At 46.8% G+C, this 6687-nt stretch overlaps 1 protein-coding gene across 2 annotated transcripts in view; it reads right to left on the bottom strand.

Moving 5' to 3' along the window:
- The window catches only part of ZNF148 (zinc finger protein 148), a 42782-nt gene extending 37017 nt beyond the window's left edge, over positions 1-5765 (bottom strand). The window contains exon 1 of one of the 2 annotated variants that reach the window (XM_075757110.1): positions 5339-5765. The gene's annotated coding sequence lies outside the window, so the exon portion shown is untranslated. The remainder of the gene's footprint in view (positions 1-5338) is intronic. The other variant, XM_075757111.1, reaches the window with a different exon arrangement.
- Between the last annotated feature and the right edge of the window lie 922 nt (positions 5766-6687).

Genomic DNA, 6687 nt, shown 5'->3' on the forward strand with positions numbered 1-6687 from the left:
CTTACACAGACATCACAACAGATTTATCCATTAGTAATATCACGTGTTACATCAAGAAATTATTTTGTTTTATAGACATTTTACAGGCACCTTGATTTTTGGTTTGGTTTTTTTCCAGTGCAAGAGATCTAGACAGTTTATATTTGATAGGCTGTTCATAAATTATACCCTACTGTTTGCAGGTTGGAACTTCTTCCCACACAGATTTCATTTTATCATCAGACTGTTTAATTCTGCGCTTATAAAAATGTCATCCTAGTCATAAGGGAAGAATTAGACAGTACTGCCTTAAAGTTTTCTGCTCAAACTGTGACAAGATGCAGATACTGTAATACTAATGGCCAGTAGAGTATATCAAGTGCAGGATCAGGCCAATATACATACCCTATTAAAGAGCTACGTCTTACTGTTTTCCAAAGTGCAATGAAATCATGAAGTAATATAAATTAGTAATACATTAACTATATTACAGTATTCGCACTGTTATCTCTTGATATCATAGCCTTGAATACATTAACACACTGATAATATAAGTACACTAAAAATTATTTCTGAGGAACAGCAATATTGGTCTCCATATTATCTCCCAAAATAAATTCTGACAGTATGAAAGAAGTTGTCAGGAGATTCCGACCCTTCTCCATATTGTGCTTTCCTCAGTCTTTCTAAAAGACACTGAATTTCCCCTTAGGACACACGATTATAATCAAGTTCTGTGAGAACGTATTATGGATTTTTCCAGATATTTTGTCCAGCGTGCTGCATATCTGAATGATATATGAAAAATATCTCTATATGCAATATCTCTATATCCCTATTGTCAGAGGAAGACAATTTAATCACTTATAATATTGGAATACTCACATATGTTATTGTATTTTAATTTGTATGACAATTTGTAATTTAAATAGGTTAAATCTATGCCATTTGCATAATTTACAGCATTACTGCTGACGTATAAAATATTCTGTTCTATGTAGCTGATGAAAAAAATTGTATACTAAAATGTATATAGACTACTAATGAGCTAAACAGATGGAATTGTGTTTTTAACTTCACTGCAAATTACTGAAATAAAGTAACTAACAACATTTGTGTAAATGAAGATAAATCTCACGTAAACCTGAACGGATTGTCTTTTGTTAGACAGAAGCATGTGCTTGGCATAGCTATGTATTATAGCCAATAGCTGTGTTTTGCTGACATGTCCCATCAATAACTATGTCTCAGCTCTTAAAAACCAGGAGGTTAAACATATAAACTCAATGCTAGTTCAAGGGTTTCTGCATGAAGAGAAGAGAAGAGATTTCATGACTCTCGGGTACTCCAGGAAATACTATTTTCCCAAAAGTATTTCTGTCAAAAAAACAAATAAATTAAAATGCAAGTTAATCACAGTACTGATCCTTCACATAAGCCCTGCAACCTGATAAAAGCAGACACCCATCTCTACTTACATCCATGGAGACTTTGTTGGGACTTCATTTGTCTTTAAACACTCAGTTATGCAGATGTCCTGGTTTCAGCTGGGATAGAGTTAATTTTCTTCCTAGTAGCTGGTGTAGTGCTGTGTTTTGGATTTAGTATGAGACACACTGATGTTTTAGTTGTTGCTAAGTAGTGCTTACACTAAGTCAAAGACTTTTCAGCTTTTCATGCTCTGCCAGCAAGAAGGCTGGAGATGACAACAAGTGGGGAGGGGATATAGCCAGAACAGTTGACCTAAACTGGCCACAGGGATATTCCATACCATATGACATCATGCTCAGTATATAGCTAGGGGAAGTTGGCCGGGTGGGGGATCACTGCTCAGGGATGGGCTGAGCATCAGTCAGCAGGTGGTGTGCAACTGCACTGTGCATCAATTGTTTTGTATATTTTATTATTATTATTATTATTTTCTATTCCTTTGCTGTCCTGTTAAACTGTCTTTACCTCAACCCATGAGTTTTACTTTTTTTCTCCCTTGATTCTCTCCCCTATCCCACTGGGGTAAGGGGAGTCAGTGAATGGCTGCGTGGTGTTGAACTGCCTGCTGGGTTAAACGGCAGCAGCAGATCAGACTGCAAGCTGAAGGCTTGAATCTATTTCATCATAAATTATGCTGGTTAGAAAGGCAACTATCATTCAACTGCCAGGGAAAGGGACAAAAAGTACTTATTTTAAATAAAACATATCTATTTCTTTGTTAGATTCACTTAAGAGTCTTCAAAGCAAAAAATATTTCCAATGGTATTTACTTTTCCTTCCTTGTCCCATTCATTTAATATAAAAGATATCATTAAGTTTGGACAAGACAGTTGGACATCTCAGTTTCATGCTTAAGGTCTCCAGAACAATAGCAGTATGTTTATTTATCAAAGACGTTATACCAACGTTACTATTTCTTATTTAAGTTTGGTTACGTAGCACAGAAAGATGTGTTTTATATTAGAGCCAAAATGAAACCAAACATAATCCCAAATAATTAAAGTAGTTTTCATAGATTAAGACCTACTCCATCAAGCTGCTCTACACAGAAAGGTCTCAATTTGTAATATTTACAACAGGACAATAGCCCCCATAGCGGTTCTCGCTAGAGGAAGACTCTACAAAGACTGTAGTCACAGAAAGCATCACAAATTTCTAGCAGCAGATACAGAAGACAATCCCACTCTGCTTTTCCCTAAAATACTAGAATACAACAAACCCTGCCTCCCCATTAGTAACTTTTAAAATGTTTTACTTAAATCCATACACTAACAACCGATACCCTGAACTTCACTACTTGCAAATTTACATTATCAAACCTGTGGTGCAAAGAACCCATTTAGAAGTGAGCTAAACTCATTTAGATGTACTGTCACCATATTTCACTAGAGTAATATATTCTTAGTATTCTTGTAGTTCAACTCTAACATCACAGAAGTTCTCAGCTGGAAGTAAGAACTTCCAACCTCAGTGGTTTTACAATGCCAGCTCTCTCTAGAATACACGCATGCTCCACAGAGCTTTAAATCCTAATACCAATAAACTTGTATACACTTAACTGAGAGGAAAACTCATCTTTTGAGAAGCTACATAATAATATTACAGAAGTATGTGTTCCTTCCAGCAAACAATTTAGCCTGCAATATAACTTTTCACACATTCCGAGTAATTTTTCTTCCAATTTTTTAACAATTGTGGTTCTTCGGGTAGTTATTTACCTACTTATGATTTGATTTCAGAATCCATTATATTAGGGATTTTCCATAAATAGAATATGTTTGCAATACAGTAGAAATTAAACACATATGGACAAGAAGGACAACAACAGAAACATAGATTACATATACATCTGTTCTCTCAGGCCTTAGCCTGAGGAGTGAAGACAGAAAAAGTGTATGTGCACATGGCAGCTAAATACAAGAGGTCAGCCTCATCTTTTTTAGCTTTATTCAGTTATATGAGCTCACTAACTACATCAATATTTGGGGAAGAGGGGCATGCAAACATCCAGAAACAACTACGAAGAAAATACTTTTGGAAACTGAATACACACATACATTCAGCTGAACATTCATCAAGAAGGGCCATGACAACTGTTTTCAGGAAATCATGCGACTGAAAAATTAATTTGGTAGAGGTTTCCTTAATCACCACAACAAGAGCAGAGTTTGCCTGCCTCTGCTATGAATCTGACTATACCCTGTTCCAGGAGTCTGCAGATCCCATGAGATCCACAGGAAAGCAGGCCTCGTGAGCTCTGGAGCTTCCCAGCACAGCCAAAGCTTCTGCAGATGACAGCTGTCACTGGACACATGCACAAATCCCGAACACTGGAAGTGGAACACTGAGAAACTAACACTGCCCAAAGGTATGCAAACTTTTTACATAGCAGGATAGATTTTAAGTCCATATTGGACCATGAGTTTATCTAGACTGATTCCGAGTACAGCGTAAGAATGCCTACAAAAAATTGATACAGGTTAGCACTATTTTTCCACCTCTTTCCTTCACAAGGCATGCTTCACCAAACTCGTGGAGAATGACTGCAAAAGTTGTATCACTTACAAGGACGAAATCTGATATGGGCACTCCAAAATGTTTAAGTATGACAGGCCCAGGTACATATTCCTAGCAAGCTTGTAAAGCATTACTGAAATCTGTGAATAAGTACAGCAAATAAACAAAACAAGTGAGATCCTATTCAAGAGAAAAAACATAGTCCTCTGTCATTTGTCTTGTACCAGTGGCAAAGATGCTGCTATCAGAAATAAGACATCTCTCCCATCTAAAACTTCTTGGACCAGAATGTCGCATGGGTGCAGACAGAGATCATGCTTGAGGTAGGCTTTAAAAGCAAGACTAATGCCGTGATCACTGGATTCCACGTACCTACTTTTTTATCATTGTGCAAAAGCCCTCACAGCTGCTCTGAACAGTTTAGGAAAACAAAGTGATCAGAGAGATGATTTACGTTTGCAACATAAATGTCTTCCCTTTTTATGAGCCAGCTGAATACAGACATTGCTGCACTCATCCCAGCTGAGGTCTGGCAGGAATTGGGAGAGGAAAGATGAAGAGTGGAAGTGTTTAAAGCCCAACTAATTTCTCCTCAACTCCTACTGGTCCCCCCTGCCCTCCTAACCACTTCCAGCCTGGCACTTGTTAGCAGCTCCCGACGCTGCAGACAGGTCCCTTGCAAAAGCTTTCCCTGAGCAGCTGAGAGGAGACTCGGAGAAGGTTATTCAAAAAATAAAATCAAATTAAATAAGTCTTCACAAGTCGGCACACTTCACCTATCTTACACCAGGAACAATAGAGGCGCGGGCAGCGGGAGGATACGGCCGCCCGGGAGGACGGGGCCGGGGGGGACGACACTCCGCCTGTCCGTCCGTCCGTCCGCAGCTCCCCCGGCTCTTTGTCTGTCCGTCTGTCAGACGGCCCCGCTGGCAGCGCCGGCCCCATCCCCACCTCCCCGGCGAGGCCTGCTTGGCCCCGCAGCGGCACCGCGGTCCCGGCCCGCCGCGCTGGGGGCCGGCTCCGCCGGGGAAGCCCCGCCGCCGGCCGGGGGGAGCGGAAGGGAGCTCCCGGCGCGCCCCCCCCCCCCCGCCCTGCGCGGCGGGGAGCCGGGGACAAGGGCGCCCGTCGCCTCTCTCCTCATCCCCCGCTCGCCGGCCTCTCCGCCAGCGGGGCCAAGCGCGGCCCATGCGGGCGGGACGCGCCGGGCCGGGCCGCGCCGAGCCGCGGCCGCCCCCCTTCCCTACCCTCTCCTCCTCCCTCCCTCCCTCCGCGCACCTCCCGCCGCGGCAGCGACGGGCGGGCGGGCCCAGCCGGACCCGGCCAGCTCCCGCTCCCGCCCGCCGGCACTTACCGGCCGCAGAGCTGCGAAGAGAAGGCGGGCCGGGCCGGGGCGCGGCGGCGGCGGCTCAGAGTGCCCGTGCCGCGGCCCCGGGCATGGCGGGGCGGCGGCGGGGCGCGGGGGAGGGGAGGCGGTGGCGGCGGGGGAGGGGAGGCCGAGGGGAAGTTGGCGGCGGCGGCTTCTTCCTGCTCCGGCGGGGCGAGCGGCGCCTTCCCTCAGCCTCCTCCTGGCGGTGACAGCGACAGCCCGGCCAGAGCGCCGCCGCGCCGCGGTGCAGCATGGGAAACACGCCCGGAGGACCGGCGGGCACCCGGGCGCGGCGGGCCGGCGGCGCGGCGAAGCGAGGAGGAGGAGGAGAAGAAAGAGGGAGAAGAAGAAGAAGAGGGAGAGGAAGAAGAAGGGAGCCGGGCCGGGCCGGGCCGGGCCTCCTTCCGGGGCCGAGGCGGGCGGTGCCGGCGGCCCGGGTTATGCGCGGGTCAGGAGGCCGGCGCGGCCGTGGGAAGCCCCGTGCCGGCCCTGAGGGGAGGTGGGGCGGGAAAGGCTCTTCGGTCGTGCGGGGTGGCCCGGCCTCGGGCGCTGCCGGAGGGGCTGGGGGGATGTGCCGGGGGTGCCCCCCTGGTTTGGTTCCGGCGGCTTCAAGCCCAGTAGGGGCTCTGCGAGGAGAGGGGGCCGGCACGGCCGCGGTCGGTGCCAGGGAGGAAGCTGAACTAAACTCCCATCCTCCCTCCGAGCCCGGTTCCCCTCTCCCAACGCACCCCGCTTCTCCCGGGCGAGGCCGGGCCTGCTGAGGCAGAGGGATGCGGGCCCGATGCCGGAGGCCGCGGGAGCCCCCAGACCACCGGTGTGCTCACGGAGGTGGTGGCTGTGGGACTCCGGGGGGCTCCAAAGCCACCAAAAAGTCCTGCGATGGGTTTTCTGCCCTGTAGTCTCCACGATCGTGATGTTCTCCGTGACCCCACACAGTAAACAATTTGGAGAATTGCTAGACGCCAGATCTTCTTAAAGCCCGTGCGTTCCTTGGAATAGCTGTCCTCCCAAACTCTGCACCTGTACAGCTTTGGCCATGTCTTGGTCTCTCTTGCACCTCTCAACTTCATCTCTTTTAGAGGCTACCGACATTTCTACGTTTCTCTAAATAAAGTCTTTAGCCCAGCCACGCACTTAAAACGTGCTTAACTCAATTGCTTTATGTCACTTGCTTATAATTAAGCATGTGCTTAAGTGCTCTGTTGGATTGAAGCCAAAATCTGCATAAGCTCTATTGGGTAAAATTTACCAGCTTTATCAGGCTTAGCTTTGTGAGTCATTCCATCAGCAACAGCCCAAAGCTTTTTGCTACAAGCTTAGTTATTCCCAGGTTG

This window comes from Balearica regulorum, chromosome 6 (genome assembly GCF_011004875.1).
Source record: "Balearica regulorum gibbericeps isolate bBalReg1 chromosome 6, bBalReg1.pri, whole genome shotgun sequence".
NCBI lineage: Eukaryota > Metazoa > Chordata > Aves > Gruiformes > Gruidae > Balearica > Balearica regulorum.